The sequence below is a fragment of the Ambystoma mexicanum genome, chromosome 1q (genome assembly GCF_040938575.1).
Source record: "Ambystoma mexicanum isolate Mex_15411 chromosome 1q, UKY_AmexF1_1, whole genome shotgun sequence".
Classification (NCBI taxonomy): Eukaryota; Metazoa; Chordata; class Amphibia; order Caudata; family Ambystomatidae; genus Ambystoma; species Ambystoma mexicanum.
Window position 1 is genome coordinate 778,767,350 of NC_090922.1, and position 18,337 is coordinate 778,785,686.

General features: G+C 45.5%; 1 pseudogene; it reads right to left on the minus strand.

Moving 5' to 3' along the window:
• The window catches only part of LOC138558626 (small ribosomal subunit protein uS5-like), a 64,990-nt pseudogene extending 64,779 nt beyond the window's left edge, over positions 1-211 (minus strand).
• Positions 212-18,337: the final 18,126 nt, after the last annotated feature.

The following is an 18,337-nucleotide window of genomic DNA, read 5'->3' on the forward strand; positions in this document are numbered from 1 at the left end:
TTAACAAGCCCAGTCCATAAATGCACAATAAGCCTTGCTTCTTGGTTAGAAAGTTCAACCACCCTAATGTACCTGAAGTGGAAGAGTTTCTTCGACTGTTCGTAGAGGGTATCCTTCGAGCATGCACCCCTTTGAAGAAGGAGCCACTGGGCATCGAGATCCTCGAAGAAAAGTGGAACACTTGCGATGATACAACAGCTTCGACCTTCATGGTTCTCTTTGGCGATCGATCATTTCTTTGATGGTGGAAGTCCTGGGAAGAAGAGACGTGCGGTAAACCTCGATGCAAAGTGTTCGGTGCCCCAAACAAGACTCGGACTTGAAAAACCTTTGGCGGTTATGGATGCAGGCCCAGGCATTGGATGTCAGGAGTCGCGTTTGGTGGTCATCTGGCCTGTCGGTGCTGCAGCATGTACCTCGGGATAGCTTTGGCGAGCGGGACTCATCCATGGGCTGGACCTCGGATCTTCACTCTGTCAGTGTCCTAGGGACATCTTTGTCAGGTTCTGGCGACCAGAAACCCACCAGCAGACTTTCCAAGGTAGCGGGCGGCCTTGACTTTCTTTGGCGGGACAAAGTGGTCAGTAGTGATGGCAAGGGAGTCCTCATCCAAAAGTTTTTAGGCAAAGTGGAGCTTTCTCGACTCTGGGCGTCAAGCAGCATGGCATCAAGTTGTCAATGCTTCTGCGGCAACACTATTCCACTTGGCTTCCACGGTCACGGAAATCTTCAGACCCCGGTCGACGCCAATGGACTTCGACGACCCTCGAAGTCCAGGCCCTCTCTTCAGGATTCTCAGCGGACCCCTTCTCCGGTCGACAGCCTTTCGGTACTGGTTTCCAGGGTGCTTCGATGCAGAGAAGCAGTTTTTGCAGGATGGTCCCTTGTAGCTCGGGAGAGGTCTCCTAGCCAGGTCCTCTCTTGGATCACTACTCAACAGACTCAACAGCTCTTGGTTACGTCAAAGGAAAGGCAGTAGCAATCTTCTCCTCCAGCTGGGCTTCAAGGAACAGCTTCAAGTTTTAACTTCAGCTTCTGAACAAATTGGTAATTGAGAGGTCCCCAGACATACACATCTGTCCATCGTTTACTCAGGCTGAGCCAGGTTTAGTTAGTCAACCAAACAGAAGGGCATTTATGCAGGCAAGCAGCCAATCAGGCTCACAGGCATTCAAGTCATTCACTTCCACCAAGAAACCCATAACAAGGAATGTGGTTTGGGGCAAGCCCCCAGCCTTTCAGCACATTACACTGCATTAATGTAAGTTTCAGGCAGGGCTATCTCATTCATTGTGTCGCACATGCAGAAACCAGACACCCATAACATAGAATGCATGTTGGTCACACACTCCATTCACACAGGTCCCACCCCAAGGGTGTTCCCATAACATACAGTCACTGAGAAGGCTCCAGTCTGGCCTGGACTTTCCGACAATACCATATATGGTTCTTCCACCCTACAGCCAGACAGGGGAAAGGACAGTGCCAGGGCTTCCCAGGACTTTGGGAAAACAAGGTAACAGGCAATAGAAAACAAGAGGCCACAGGGGCCATCTTGCCTTCTATATGGAATCCACTGATTCCTATGGCAGGGTCTGGGTATCCGAAAATGGAGGTTACTGAGAGCTCCCGTCACATCAGCATAAAGCTGCCACCAGCCCATACCCTGCTCTGTGGGCAACAAACAGGTGCTCAAAAACATATGCTAGGGGTACAGTTTTGTACTCCCACCCATCGGTGGCATAAGGGTATCCCAAGGGTCTTGATTCACCACAACCAGAAAGAGGAAGACTTGCACTGCCAGGGGTCCCAACTGGACTCCTGTGCAGAAAATACCACAGAACAGACATGATAAGTGAGTACAGGACAAGGGCAGGGAGGCCCTGTCCCTCCAATGCGTATCCAGCATCACAGTCACACCCCCCAGACAGAGGTTAGGGTGGTCTAATCTCCCACTAGATTGACACCCTCATCCAGACGGTCAACATACCTTCTGGAAAGGCCATCTGAATTATCATGACTTTTTCCCGGTCTATGCTCAATAGTGAAGTCTAGCCCTTGCAGACCACCTGAGCAGTTTAGGGTTTTCACCCTTCATCTGCATAAGCCACTTTAAGGGCGTATGGTCAGTTTGGACCTTGAAGGTAGACCCATTAAGGTAAGGCCTAAACGCCTAAGGCTCCACACTATACTTAAACATTCCTTTTTCAACAGTAGCCCACCTAAATTCTCTACCTTTGAGTTGTCTACTGATGAAGATAATGGGATATTCACTCCCTTTGCCATCTAACTGGGACATGACAGTAGACAGCACCATTTCCGGTGTGACAGGCATCAGTCTGAACAATAAAGGGATTGCTGTAATCAGGAGCACACAACACAGTGGCCCTACACAGACTTTCCTTCAAGCCAACAAAGGTCCTCTGACAGTCTTCAGTCCAATTAACCATCCTAGGTTGCTTGGGCAATATCATAGCTGTCAGGGGGGCAGCTATGATGCCATAGTCTGCCCTGAAGTTTCGGCAGTACCCAGTGAGGCCCAAAAAAGCTCTCACCTGGGTTTGAGTAGTGGGAGTCTCCCAGTCATGTAAATCATGTACTTTACTGGGGAGAGGTTGGATTCGACCCCCTCCTACCTCATGACCAAGGTAAGTGACCTTCCACTGAGCTATCTGGCACTTGGAGGCTTAATAGTGAGGTTAGCCCTTTTCAAGGATTGAAACACCTTATCCAGATTAGTCAAATGCTCATCCCAGGTGAAACTGTAGACAGCAATGTCATCTAGATAAGCCACACAAAAGGCTTCCAGCCCACTGAGTGCATGATTGACCAAAATTTGAAAGGATCTAGGTGCATTTTTCAACCCAAAAGGCATGGCTCTAAACCGGTAGATCCCCTCAGGTGTTGAGAAGGCAGTTTTTTCATTGGCCTGTTCTCTCAAAGCTATTTGCCAATAGCCTTATGTGTGGTCAAAGGTGCTTACAAACCTGGCAGCACCTCTGGTCTCCACGAGCTGATCAGGCCTGGCAATGGCTGAGCATCAGTCTTGGTGACTGCATTGACTCCTCTGTAGTCCACACAGAACCTCCAATATTTGATACCTGCCTGGAAACTTGCCTTGAGGACAAGGACCACAGGGCTGGACCAGGGACGGTTGAGGGTTCAATTACACCTACAATATCTTGGCAACCTTTGCCAGGATGTGGTTTTTAACTATGTCTGACATCCGATAGCATCTGCTTTTGACAGGTACACAGTCACCAGTGTCAATTTTGTGCCTACACCACAGGGTGAGGCCTGGTGTCAGTGACAACAGAGGAGCATACTGCCGGAGCAAAGCCCGGCAGGTCCTTTGCTGCTCTGGTGTTAGATCTGGAGAGATGTCTACTCCCTCCACTGAGCCATCCTGAGGGTGGCTATGCAGAAAATCAGGAAGGGGCTCATTCTCATCCTCCTCTTGCTCTGTAGCTAGCAAAAGACATGACACTTCCTTTCTTCTGTGGAAAGGCTTGAGCCTGTTAACATGGAATACCTGAGGGGCTACCCCCGTGACTCCCATGTCAACCAGATAGTTGACCTCACCCATCTTGGATATTATCCTGAAGGGTCCAGTCCACTTGTCTGCCAGTGCTTTAGGCTTGGTAGGCTTCATCACAAGGGTCTCCTGGCCTGGAGTCCAATCCACTTGTGAGGGCTTAAGGTCATGCCAGTACTAATTCTATTCTTGGCTTGCGTTAAGATTTGCTGATGCATGGCCCATCATCTGTGCCATCCTCTTTCTGAGGCCTAACACATATTTCCCCACTTACTTGGCAGGAACTGGAGGGGTGGTATTCAAACCTTCTGTGAATAAGGCAAGGGGCCCCATCACCGGATGTCCAAAGAGAAGCTCAAAGGGGCTGAAACCAACACCCTCTTGAGGGACTTCTCTATAGGCAAACAGCAGGCATGGTAGGAGGAGATCCCATTTCATCCTTAGGGGCTCTTCCAAAGCACCCCACATGCCTTTGGGATTTGTGTTAAACCTCTCAAATAGAGAGTATGGGGGTGGTAGGAGGTAGAGAACCCCACATTCCTTCCACATTGCTTGCATGTAACTAGACATGAAGTTGGATCCTCTGTCAAAGACCACCTCTTTAGGGAAACCAACTGTGGTAAAAATGCCCAGGTGAGCCCTGGCAACCCCCTTGGCAGTTGCATCCGAAGGGGTATAGCCTCAGGGTACCTGGTTGCATGGTCAACAAGTACCAGGATGAAACTGTGGCCACATGATGTGGGAGTGTCCAAGGGACAGACAATGTTGATGTGAACCCTCTCAAATGATGTGCCAACCACTGGAAAAGGCTGCAGAGGGGTAATGATACTGCCTCCAGTCTTGCCAGACAACCGACAAGTGGGACAGGTCCTGTAGTGGGACTCCACGTCTACTCACATGCTGGGCCAGTAGAAATGTGCATAGAGCCTTTGCTTGGTCTTCTTAGTGCCAAGATGACCTGCGAAGGGCACTTCATGCACCAACTGCAGAAAGAAGGCCCTGTAAACCTTGGGTACCACCACCTCTTGAGTGCACAAGGTTCAGGCTTAGTGGGCTCATTACAAAGGAACTCAACCTCGCAATAGATCTTGAATGACCTAGGCACTTCATCTTGTGCCTGGGCCTGTTTCCTTAGACCCTTGAGAGAGTGACACTCTAGACCCTTGAGAGAGTGACACTCTCTCTGAATCTTACAGAAGTCTCCCGTAGAGGGCCCACCTTCAGCCAGCAGGCATTGATGGTTATAATGATCCTCTGGTTTCAGTAACTCTCCTTGAGGAGGGCCATCTGGCTCTTCTCCCTCAGGATTTGAGTCTAGGGTTACCACTGGGCCTAGCCCATCCGGAGCTTGGATCCAATTGGGTGTTGCTGAAACAACAGGAAGAGAAGAACCCTCTTTTGCCTTGGGTTTCCCCTTTGGCATGGGTAACTGACTGTCAGTCAGACCCGGTTTGACCTGTGACCTAGTGACTGCAGCAGCAGTCAGGAGTACTCCATCAGAGATCAACCCAACTCCAAGTCGTTCCCCATCAATATGTGGGCAGGCACATTGTCCTGAACCAGGGCGGGAAGCTTTGCTGTCTTGTCCTCAATCTGAATGGTGACTAGGGATACAGGAGATTATTGGGGAGGCCCACCTGGTAGTTATCAGAGGAGCACTTACATAATCCTCTGGCATGAGCAGGGTCCTGTCCACCACTGTCATGCTTGCATCAGTGTCTCTCAAACCAGTGGTAGGCTGGCCATTCGGAAGGACACTTTGCAAGAAATCAGCGGGTGTTCTTTGGGATGGTAGCCAGTACTTCTGCATACTGGTCCCAGGCCCCAAGGGACACTAGGAAAAATCTCTGCAGGAGCACCAAAGGTGATTCCTTTTCATGCCTGAGGTGGACAGTGGCCTCCACCTCAGGCATTGAGCAGGGGTTATTGACAACCTGGACTCCAAGTGTCTTACCTTTACACTTGGGGTCACACTTCTTGTGGTCCAGAGCCCTAAAGTCCCAACAAGTGCCAGGAATGCGAGGAACTGTACTGAATTCACTGGGAGCCTGCTTTGCAACAGGAGAACTGCTACTCTTGCTCCCACACCCATGAGACATGTCCCCACTAGATTTGTGTGTTTTAGGAGAGAGAGATTTAGGTTTACTTGACTGTAATTGTTTATAGGACTCTTTAGGCTTCTGTGAGGTCCCTTTCTCTTTGTCCTTGTTCTTCCCACTGGGATCCTTAGGGGCCACCCGGTGGGAGACCCACTTGTGAGCCATCCGGGTCAGCTTAAAGGGATCCAAAATATTCTGGTCAGCCATATACCGACACAACTCTGGTGAAGCAGTTTCAGAAAATTGCTAAAAAACAAAAGGTGGGGCAACTCAATAAACATTTTCACCTTGTATCCATCAATCCACCCCATCGTGTTCATATGGGCAGCACTCATCTAGTCAACCCAAGACACATTCTCTCTCTTTTTATATTTCCTGAACCTTTCACAGTATTGGGTTGGTGTCTTGCCAAACTTGGCAATCAAAGCAGCTTCCATGCACTCATACTGCCCTCTTTCTTCCACACTCAATTTCAGAATACAGTCGTAACCAGTCTGAGGTACTCTACTCAACAAAAAGCCCAATCTCTTTTATCAACATTATGGATACCACAAGCCATTTCAAATGCTTCTATCCATTGGAAGATATCAGAACACTCCACATAAACACCAACCAAATATTTCATAAACCTTGTTGCAGGGGACCTGACATTCTCAACTGGTTTGGCTGAAGTTTCCACTCCAGCTTTCTGTAGCTGGATCCTCTGACATTCAGTGTCTTTGTCCCTATCGTTGAGTATCACTTGCTGTGACAACTTATCTTTCTTCAATTCAGCTTCATCGTCAGCTTCCAAGCTTTTATATTCAAAGCTCAAGTTCCAAGGTATTCTCTGAAGAAACAATGCAGGCTTTTAGAATAGAAGTGATAGGAGAGGTGGCAATCACAGTGGCAAAATCTGGGACTTCACCAGGGGTAAGGACCCCATCACAGCCTAACCAATTTACATCATGTGTGTCACAATCTGCCTGGTAATCCACAAGAGCAGCTATAAACTCTGCCCTATATTTATCAGTAAAATATTTGTCTCTCTCTTGACAAGCACTCTGAAGTTCATCCTAGTCAATCTTCCATTTGCAATAGATTCCATTGTGTGTTATGTATTTATACTAGTATACACCACTAAACCTCAAATCAACAAAGTGTAGATATTTTGTAGGTGGCAAGGTTACACACTGAGTCTTAAAACCATTAACATGTCACCGCTGCCACCAGTGTAAAAACTGGATGGGGTATCTGTACTTCTGCCCTCTATATGGCAGAGTAGAGGCACTGAGAACCCCATTCAAGGTTCTCTGTATGGTAGCTATGGACGAGCAACCAAGGCTTAAGCTCTCAGGAGGTGATGCGGGCTGGTTCTTAAGTACAGTTAGTCCCCAATCCCCCACAAAGGAATGCCCACACACTATGCTATGTGCTAACGACGTTCTTTATATAAAATTAAGGGTCATATGTATATACACTTCAATAAAACACTTTGTTATCTGGTAATACAATAATGTTAAATCATTACAATTCTATGTGGTGTCACACCTAGACTTTAGGTTCCCTTAAAATGCATCAACTGCTGGCAGTTATAATGGAGCATACAAATCATTCAGTAGTTTATTTAGTTTAGTTTATTATTTATAACGCACACCTAACCCTGATGTAACTGGGCGCTGGAGCTTGTGACAGAGTTACAAAGGCACACAAATATAGTACATTGGACAGAAGTGCTTTTCAACCATAGGTTAAAGATTGGTCGATTTGCATATAAATACATGTAAGAGCATAAAGATGTTGCCGGTGGTTACAGTTTGGTCGACAGTGCAAGAAATACAGTGACACAGATTGGAATGTGTGAGGGTGCATATGTTTCAGCAGAGGAGGCTCGTGGGTAGGCCCGGGGACTATTAGTGTTACTTATCGGAGAGCCAGTTCTTCACTTTGGTTCTGAAAGACCAGAAGGAAGGTTCAGCTCTGATAGTAAGAGGGAGAGAGTTCCAACATTTGGCAGACAGCACTGGGAAGCTGACTCCTCCAGCTGTTTTTAGTTTGTACTTTGGGATATTAAGGCAATGCGAGTAGAACAATCTAGTAGGTCTGTCTGGTTGGTTTCTAGAAAATGTGTCTGACAAAAATATTTAGGGGCGATTTTGACAAAATGTATGAGTGATAACTAGAGTGCGGAGCGAAATTCTGTTGCGCACAGGGAGCCAGTGGGCATCCTGTCTAAAGCTTGAGATATGGTTAGACCTAGGGATGTTTAACGCTGATCTCAAGGCGTTATTCTGTAGGACCTGTAGTCTATTAAGGCTCCATTCAGAAAAGCGTAGGAAAAGTGTATTACAGTAGTCCAACTTTGATAAGACTAGTGCCCTAGCTAACGTGATGCAGCTGTTAGGGGACAGGTATGCTTTGCATGCATTATTTAGTTTATTGGTGTGGGCAGTTGTTGAGGCAGTGGCACTCACTTGTTTCTTAAGTGAGAGAGTAGTCTAGATAGACTCCTAAAGTTTTGACCTCCTTCACAACTTTGAATGTGTTCCCGTCAATGTTAAAGGCCTTGTACCGTGGGTCAAGTTTGTTTAGACGTGCTTGGGATCCAATGATCAGGAGCCCTGTCTTCTCATCATTGAGACACAGGCTGTGGGCCACCATCCAAGCCTGAATTTCAAGGTAGATTTTGTTTATCAGTTTGGAATCATTTTCATAGCAACCAGTCAGCGTAATGTGAACCTGGGTATCATCTGCGTAATTCGTGTAGGTGACACCCATGTTATCAAGACGATCAAAGAGGGGCTTTGTAAAGATGTTATAGAGCATCGGAGAGACGCACACGCCTTGTGGTACACCACAGTAGATGGGGACTGGAGCAGCTGAAGCTTACGGTGCAAAGACTCTGGGAGCCCGGTTGGAGAGGAATGATTGGATCCAATTAGAGGCGTTAGAGGAAAAGGCTGCGGCTGAAGTCAGATGTTCTGTAAGGATCTGGTGATCGACAAGATCAAACGCTGCATAGAGGTCTAACAGCAGAAGGATGGCCAAGTTGCCTTTATCTTTGGCTTCATCCATTTGGATTTTTAAGTCTAAGAGGGCCATTTCTGTACCGTGTCTCGGTCTGAAGCCAGATTGTCGGAGACCAAGTAGATTATTATCCTCGAAATGTTTCGGGATTTGGAGATAGACCACTCTATCCAGTATTTTTAAGAGGAAGGGGGCAGTAGTAATAGGCCTATAATTGGTCGGTATGTGGGGGTCTAGGTTTTTTTTTTTAGGAGAGCATAGCTCAAATCTCCTTGAGGTTGTTGGGGACTGAGCTGGCGTTGAACAAAGAGTTAATCACAGTGGCAATAAATGGGGCCAAGTCTTTGATGCCTTCCTTAATGATTGGGGCAGGACAGATATCTCCCTGGGACTTTTTTTAGTCCTAGGATGATATTTTCCACTTCTTTCAGTGTGACTGGTGTGACTGGAGAGAATACGAAAGGAGGGCAAGGAGTCGGATGAAGGTCTAGTGGGATGTTAGAGTTAGAGCTATTGGCCAGACTTGTCTTTTTAGTCTCTATTTTAGTTTGTAACATTATAATTTTGTCTGATAGGGCCTTCTGTATTTTGGCACACCAAACTGCATCCTTGACGCATGCTTATGTTGGTGGAGCTGGTGCCTCTAGTTCCCTTAGAATGCTGAAGAGCTCTTTGGTACCAGATTTTGCATTTAGAATTCTGTTATTGTATGTCTCTTTTTTGGGGTTGAGGATGGCTGATTTACAGGAGGCAGAAGCGAACACTGCCTTGTTAGGAGTGGTAGGCGATTTTCTTCATATGGCTTCGGCAGCTTTTTTGGCATTGCAGAGGGTTTTTAGTTCAATCATGAACCATTTATTAAGGTGGGCTGCTGGCTTGGCATTTTTTAATTTGATGGGGAAATGTTGTTTATGGCTAGTTCTAGGGTGTCATTGTATAGGTCAACTAGTTTATCTGAGTTTAGGTCCTTGTAGTTGGATGGATCCAGGATAGCGTGGAGCACGGGTCGTAGGTTCTGAATCGTTTTGTTTCCGGTTGTTTCTGGATACAGTTTGAGGGGCAATGGTGTAGCTAAGATTATGGGGTGCGTGCTGCTGAATGACGAAATAGATGCAGTGATGGTCTGACCATGCGGTGGGTTCATTCTGGAGGACTGTGATTGAGCAATTGAGATCTGCCAGCCAGTCCAGTGTTCTGCCTTTGTTGTGCATAGGCCCCAGGATACAGTGTTTAAAACCCAGCTGGGATATAGAGTTTTCCACTGAGGTAGCGTTGGTGACATTAGGGTTTTACAGTCCTAAACTGAAATCTGCAAGCAGGATAATTTGAGAACATGGCTTGGTATTTTGAGTTAGTAGGTCTGTAATGTCTTCTTCAAAAGAAGAGATCAGACCTGGGGGTTGGTAGATTAGATGAAATAGGATCGTTCGGGTTTCTGAGAGGGGGAGATTAGCTGACAGTAGTTCTGCCTAGTGGAGGCAGACATGGGAAACAGCTCTAAGGCCAAGGTGGCTTTTGGCTAATAAGGCACCTTCTTTGCCAGAATCCCTGTCCAACATGATGATGGTGTAACTCTCCGGGAGGGCTAGAGATAGGGCTGGGCCTACTACCTGATGCAGTCAGGTTTCGGTGATGGCAAGGAAGTCTAGGCAATTTGTTGAGATAAGGTCAGCAATATCGATTGCATGCGCAACCAACCACCATGCATTGATGAGGGCTCCTTTGATAGTGGGATGGACTAAGTGAGAAGATTCCATATGCTGGGAAGTAGGTAGCGAAGGGCTGGAATTTTCAATAGGCTTTGTGGTCTCTGCTGGTCTGGTGGTGGGCAGGGTAGATGTGGGTTTGGTAAAGTGACGCCGAGCAGTAGGTTTGTTGAGGGTCTTGCGGTTTAGGATGCAAGACTCTAGTCTCTCGTTTCTAGAGCTCACTGGGCAGGCTTTCAACGGCATGGATGACGAAATGAAAAGTTGGATCAATTCTGCAGGGCTGAGGGGGCTGCTAGTGGTGCCAATATTGTTATTGTGAGGGGCAGAGGTGACATCTTTGTGTGATGTATGTGGGTGGAATGGGGCTAGAAAATTTGTTGGCTCAATGGAATGGAATCGTGTGAGGATAGTGGCCATAGTGAGCGTGACTCTGCGTATGGAAGACATGTGAGCAGGGGATGTTCTGTCCTGGTATCATGGCTAAATGACGCAGTGGGCTAAATATCACATTTAGGTGTCACAGCTAGGTATTGCAACTAAGTATCTATACTTACAGTGGACTAAGTATCGTAGTGGGCTGGGTTTCACAATGGACTAAATATCACAGCTTAATATCATGGCTGAATGTCACAGTAGACTAAATATCACAGTTTAATAGCAGGGCTGTCGGATTCCAGTTGCAGCAACTGCGGGGGCAATAACAGAGCAGATATACTCTAAGCTGAGGTGTTAACAAAGGAAGTCTGGATTACTCTAGCAGTGTAAAGTGGACAGGATAGTTTAAATCCGAGTTGACAGAACAATGACCTGCTATAGCATTCTCGGTCTCACGGACAATAACGTATACCCTTGCCGAGAGTAGCATCCCAGTTTTTAGGATTAGTGGCTCTAGGTAGCAGGGTGTGCAGGATGCTCAGCAAAGAGGGCCATTACGTTAATAATGTTACTTGGAGCCTTAAATAAATGCAGAGCTTCATGGTGGAACAAATGCCTAAGTAGCAATGATGCTCCTGAAGACTAAACTACTGGAGTGAGCAATTGGGATTGAGCAGCATGCTAGTCCAGTAACAGGCATCAATTCATGGTGATATCAGTTGCTAGTAGGACGTATCACAACTACGCGATCACAGGTGAACTAGTAGTATGCAACACAATAGCAAACGGGGTAATTAGAGAGTAGATGACATTGAATGAAAATCTGCATTCAACTTGAAACGTTGGGAACATAGCAAATATATATGTAAAGAAAGAACAGGTAATAATAACGACACAGGCACTGAGGTACTCAAACTTTCTGGTGTAACAAGACAGAATGTTGTAGTATGGAACAAATAACTGGATGGGCAGAGTGTCTGGCCCACGGCACAAACGGCCCAGACAGGCACTGACAAAAACTAAAGAGTGACCCTTTAGAAGTCGGGCCGGCTTCCGCCGGCCCGTCACCCTGATTGGGTAAAAAACACAAGGTTAGCCAATCAGTAATGCAGGAATGCTGAAGTTGTAGCTCACGGTCAGGGTGCACGGAGCGGTAAGGTGTATCATCATAGACAATAAGGAAAGAAGATCGGTTTAAGATTAAGCAATGGCAGAATGCTTTCTCTTGTTATAGATACACAATTCTGTGTGAGGATCCCCCCACCTGGGCAACATGTAATAAAATAATGAACAAGTCCAGTCCATAAATAAGCCTTGCTTCTTGGTTAAAAAGTTCAACCACCTCAATGTACCTAAAGTGGAAGAGTTTCTTTGATGGTTCGTCGATGGTATCCTTCAAGGTTGTACCCCCTTTGAAGAAGGAGCCACTGGGCATTGGGATCCACGAAGAAAAGTGGAACACTTGCAGTGATAAAACAGCTTTGACCTTCACGGTGCTCTTCGACGATCAATTGTTTCTTCAATGGCGGAAGTCCTGGGAAGATGAGGCGTGCAGTAAACCTCGATACAAAGTGTTCTGTGCTGCCTATAAAACTCAGTGGACTTGAAAACCCTTTGGCAGTGATGGATGCAGGCCCAGGCGGTGAGTGTCGGGAGTCGCGTTCAGTGGTCCTCTGGCCTCTCAGTGCTACAGCACGTAACTCGGGATAGCTTTGGCGATCGGGAATAAACCATGAGCTGGACTTCGGATCGTCACCCGTTAGTATAGGGCTGTACAACCTGAGTTCATGGAAGCGTAGACAGAGCAGCCAGGCTTAACTTAGGAGGGAGAGAGGGCTGTAGAATCAGTACAAATGAAATTGTAATACAACTGGTCCAAAGAAACACTGAAACACTATGTATTGTAAAAATAAATGGTTTATTTAAATACACGTATGCCCAGAAAATTTTAGGGGGGAATAAGTACTATCAGATATTATATGTAATCACAATTACAAAAACACAACACTATGCTTGAAGGGACACAGACCAAAGCAAAAACCTTATTTGGAACACCTAACAGTGGTTCTAGGGATGTCAAACATGTTCATACACATTCAATATAGGTCACACCTATTCTTGGGGGGTAAAAACCAATGGTTAATTTCAGATTACATTCAGTAATTCAAGGGTACTAGACCTTACCAGTTGTACAGTGGAGCTCTGTAACAAATCACATAATCAGTCAACTGGACAGTATACATTGTGTGAAGAGTGGAATTCCTATTCTAGGTACAGTAAAAAAACCTATAACTACTTTTGTGATAACACGCAGTTATACTAGGTGAGTAAAACCTAAGGATGTAATATTCAATTACAGGTGCTTTTGAGATCAGTGCAACACAGATTGAGATAAGCAGTAACTCTTGTAACTTATTTTTGGATGGTGCACAGCTTACTCAAGGTAAATAAAACCCACATACTTTTTAAAGGAGCTATCAGCAACTTGGTGCACATATGAACCTACGACACGTTTTGTGCCTGTCTAAAACAGCACAGGGAAAGCAGAACCCAGTGTTACACTTTAGTGAATGACTCAAAGTTATTCTAGGTAGGTAAAACCTAATGCAGACTTATTCTGGACAGGCTAACAGCAAGTCAAGGGGATCAAGATGCAGCTGGACACTCATACAATTATTCTAACACGAATAATCTGGTTGAATCAGCAACATTAATTTTGACAGGCTAGCAGCAAGTCAGGGCTAGCAAGACCCAGTTGGGGACACTCATAAAACCATCCTAACAAGAATAATCTGGTGATACCAATAGTTGGGGGACACTCATACAATTATCCTAACAGGAGTAATCTGGTGATACCAACATCTATTTTCTGTTAGAATGTCAAAACGGTTTCTAAGGAAAGAAAGATGTTAAACATACTTTTGTGAATAGTGCAGCACACATTCAAGAGAAGTAAGAACTTTTGTAACTGTTTAGTCTCAGAGTTACAGCTATCAACCAACTCTTTTACAAGTAAGTAACTTTTACACACGTATTCTCTTTTCCAGGCAAAAGGCCCAATCCCTTAAAAGTCTTTGCCTTATTCTTGGAGCATGAGTGTTCTCAGTGGCAGAAGGGGGGACAGTAGGATCTTATGTCCAACAGACAGTGTCAGGATAGGTTCTTAAGTAGCAAAAGTCAGAGTTCCTCAGGAAGACTGGGCAAAGAGGTGAGTATTTTACTTCTAGAGTTAGAGGAGGGTCCAGGGGCTTCGCAGAAGATACCCTAGGAAGATTCCAGAGGTGGGACTGGGTGAACTGGACGAGAGGCTTCCCAATCACAGAAAATACCCCACACTTTGCAGGAATCACAAGAGGATTGAGGTAAGTACATACCCAAGCCAACACAATACCTCAGCATTGAAGAAGATTTTGTAGTAGGAGAACTTCAGGATCTGCAGCCAAAAACCCAGTAGGTGGATTCCATGTGGTGGTGACAGAAAACAGGACCTTGAAAGGGACTTTGCAGCAGGTATCAATGGAGAAGGCTTGAGGCAAGGTTTCCCTTGTGGCTGGTTGTGGCTCTGTGGATTTGGCGCCTTTTACATGAGCACAGAAGAAGACAGAATATTGCGGTTTGGATTCTCGTCGTTAAAAAGTTCCACCACTCTGGTGAGGGGACACTTCAAACTTGTCTCTGGAGATACACCAGGATGTCCACGAAGTTTCAGAGAAGGATTCGGAAGATTGTACACTGCACAATAGCTTGAGGTCCCAGAGTATTGAAGCCCCGCAAGGTCGCAGCACAGCGTGGGATGACTCAAAAGGCAGGTCTTCTTGAGTCTAGTGGGTCTCACTAGGCTCTGCGTCAGGGTTCGTGCTTTCAGAGTCCCCAGGTCGATTGGAAAGAAGGCCTACAACAGGCTCAGGTTACACAGCAGGCTCTCCGGTCGCTGGAAATCAGCTCAGCCACTTTTCGTTCATCATCCTCTTCGGCTTCAGTTCCAGTGATTGACTTGTCTTCAGCGTCCAGGTTCGGGGTATTTAACAGGAAAAACAACACCACTTCTGCATTCTCTCTCTACATTTTGAAACAAGGGGTGGTCAGGTTGTCCAATCAGGACAGCCATCCCCCCTCTGGGATTTGTCCCCATTCAGGCAAGGAGGAATACAGAGGCCTATGAATGTTTGACTCATCCTTCGCTTCCTGCCTTCACAGACATACTGGAGCCTCCGAGAGTAGTCCAATGGACTCACACCGAAGATAAAAAACACACTAAGAAATTTCCCACCCTGGATGTCAGGGGAAGGAACAAGAAAGGACAAGATACATGAAGATGACAAAAAAAAGAAGACATGGGCCATTTTGGTAAAATGAGTACCCTTAGGTGCCTTTACTGCAGCTCTGAACACAACCCTTGATAAAGGTGCACCGAATTAGTACAAAGTATTACTGCCACCAGCCATTGAAGGTAAGCTTGTCCCTGTAGCAAAATTGTTAGGGTTTTAGTGGCAAAAGGAGATACATTGTATCTCCACAGCACTCCACATAAGGTGGTTGTCTCTGGTTTCACCAAATAAAATGTAAAAGGGATCCAAAGATCCTTTCTACCCCCGGGAACTGTAGTTCTCTCAAGTTTAAGCAGAGAAAGTTCAAAGGGGAACCCTTCAGGCAACCCAAAAAACAGCAGGCACTTATTGACAAAAATTTGTTAAAGAGTATAACTTTAAAAAGACAATAGGGAGAGTGTAAAAAATGACACCCATAATGAAAGATTCTGTGAGTGTGGAAAAAGGTTCCCACTCAGAGAGGTATAAGGACAAATATCCCACCAGTAAAGCAAAATGTTCTCGGGGATTGACACAGGTCAGGAAGAAAATCTTACCTAAGAGCGGGACAAAGTGGTCGGCGGTGATAGCAAGGGAGCCCGCTTCCAAATATTCTTAGGCAAAATGGAACTTTCTTGGCTCTGGGCGTCTAGCAGAACGGCGTGAAGGTGTCCCCGCTTCTGGGCAACACGATTCAACGCCAACGGACTTCGCCGACCCTCAATGTCCAAGCACTCTCTTCAGGATTCTCGGCGGACCCCTTCTCCGGTCAACAGCCTTTCAGTTCTGGTTTCCAGGGTGCTTCCATAAAGAGAAGCAATTTTTGCACAATGTCCCCTCGTAGCTCGGGGAGAGGTCTCCTAGCCAGGTCCTCTCTTGGATCAATCCTCGGCAGACTCAACAGCTCTTGGATTACGTCGAAGTAACTGCAGCAGCAATCTTCTCCTCCAACTGGGCTTCAAAGAACAGCTTAAAGTTTTAGCTTCAGCTTCTGAACAAATTGGTAAGTGAGAGGTCCCCAGATATACACATCTGTGTCCCATTCAGGCCTGAATTTTGACACAGAGATGAGTCATTGTCGTGACCTAATTTTCTTTTTTTCTTTCTTTCTATTTGCATATTGGTATTAGTGTAACGAGAAGTTTTACTTTAATTTACTCTGCCATTTGCATCAGCTATTTCCCTTTAGGGGATCTTCTTAGTCTTAATTCAACTGGTATTATACACAATTTACACGTTGCTCACGAGATACCTAAAATTAGTTTATTTGTTATTGGTCCATAATAGACAGACCATTGAGCACAGTGGTCACACCTGGCATGCATCATGTAATTTCCTTAAAGAAATCAGTTTTGAAACTTCACGTATCATTTTTTTACAAAGCCAATGTGTGAAATTCGCATTTGGGGATTGTTTAAATATAAGCTTGAGAGAGTTTTTACAGCTATAATTTAGCTTGAGGCAATGTGAGCCGTCATGCCCCAAGCAAGATGGAAACATCCTTTGCCCATTAGCGTGATGACGTGATAGGCTAATTAAATGCGATGATATCATCACGCTGTTATAAAAGCGGGCATTTTTGTTTTAATAAGATCTACACACCGCAGCAACGAGGACAATCGTATCCAGGCAAATCCAATGGTTTTCTGGTAAGCTTTTCTGTCAAGCTCATAAGTCAGCTTGTAAACTAAACAACATGTTTATTATTAGCATCCAATTTTAATTTCTAAATCTAATATTTTCAAAATGTGCTCTTTAATTCACAGAACACATTTTGAATATTAGGAAGCCTGAGAAGAAATTCAAGCATTCCCTCAATCATTTTTTGACTCGGAAAAGAGTAAATCCAAATTCAGTAAATCAGCAAATAGAGTGATTTATGAAGTCAATTTTTTATTGTGTATAATGATCTCAAGTGCAATGGACTCAGTTAATAGAGCAAACATTCTGAAAAACTGCTGTTCGATCTTCTTTCCTTCTAGATCTGTTATTTGTTAATTTATAATCCTCCTGATGAACAACTGAAAGAAGGTCGGAAACACGTTTTGAGGACTTATCAAAATTCAAGAGTACCAATGGTTTTCATCAAAATAAATACATTTTTTAAAAACACTGGATCCATTTACTGGCATAATTATTGAATTGACGCAAACTATGTAATCCAATTTTCTCATTACAATCCATCCCTCATTCACTCTGGCTGAGCTAGGCTCAGTCAGCCAATCACACAGAAGGGCAATCATGCAGGCAGGCAGCAAATCAAACTCACATGCATTCAGGTCATTCACTTCCACCCCGACACCCATAACAAGGAATGATTGGGGCAAGCACCCAGCTTTTCAGCACACTACACTACATTCATGTCAGTTTCAGACAGGGCTGTCTCATTAGTTGTATCGCACAAACAGAAACCAGACACCCATAACATAGAATGCATATTGGTCACACACTCCATTCAAACAAGTCGCACCCCAAGGGTGTACCCACAACATACAGTCACTGGGAAGGCTTCAGCCAGTCTGGCCTGGACTTCTCCACAATACCATATATATTGTTCTTCCACCCTACAGCCAGTCAGGGGAAGCGACAGAGTCAGGACTTCCTAGGACTTTGGGAAAACAAGGTAATAAGCAATAGAAACCAAGAGGCCCCAGGGGCCATCTGCCTTCTATCAGGAATCCGCTGATTCCTATGGCAGGGACTGGGTATCCCAAAATGGAGGTTACTATGAGCTCCTGCCACATCAGCATGAAGCTGCCACCAGCCCATACCCTGTTCTGTGGGCAACACACAGGTGCCCAAAAACATACACTAGGGTTACAGGGTTGTACCCCCACCCATGGGTGCCATAAGGGTATCCCAAGGGTCTTGGTTCACGACAACCAGAAAGAGGAAGAGCTGAACTGCCATGGGTCCCAACTGGACTCCTATGCATAAAATAACACAGAACACACATGATGAGGGAGTACAGGACAAGGGAGGCCCTGTCCCTCCAATGCATTTCCAGTATCACAGTCGCAGTCTCCCACGAGATTGACACCCTCATCCAGACAGCCAACATACCTTCTGGTGAGGCCATCTAAATTATCTAGACTTTTTCCCAGTCTATACTTAATCATGAAGTCTAGCCAGTGCAGGCTAATGGACCACCTGAGCAGTTTCGGGTTTTCTACCTTAATCTGCATAAGCCATTTTAAAGGCTTATTGTTGGTTTGGATCTTGAAGGTAGACACAGTAAGATAAGATCTAAAACGCACAAGGCTCCAAACTATACTGAAACATTATTTTTCAACAGTAGCCCATATA